The sequence below is a fragment of the Lupinus angustifolius genome, chromosome LG03, assembly GCF_001865875.1.
Source record: "Lupinus angustifolius cultivar Tanjil chromosome LG03, LupAngTanjil_v1.0, whole genome shotgun sequence".
In the NCBI taxonomy this organism is placed as follows: domain Eukaryota; kingdom Viridiplantae; phylum Streptophyta; class Magnoliopsida; order Fabales; family Fabaceae; genus Lupinus; species Lupinus angustifolius.
Window position 1 is genome coordinate 27,949,554 of NC_032011.1, and position 284 is coordinate 27,949,837.

Consider the following 284-nt stretch of genomic DNA (forward strand, 5'->3'; position numbering starts at 1 on the left):
CGATTACTCAAATTGTTGTAATCGATTACTCTAATTCGAAAATAAATGTTCAGTGGACAGAACAATTGGGGAATCGATTACTCAATGCTGTAATTAATTACTGAGAGTTGTTGCATCAGTTTTTTAAATTCAAAGTGAATGAGTTTCAACTTAAAAGACATGTTTTCATTCCAATCAATTTCTATCCTTTCAAAGAGACATTTTGGCTGATTGGAAAGCCTATATGAAGGCATTGAAACTCACAATCACCATACACAACTTTCATACAACTCTCACACAAATTC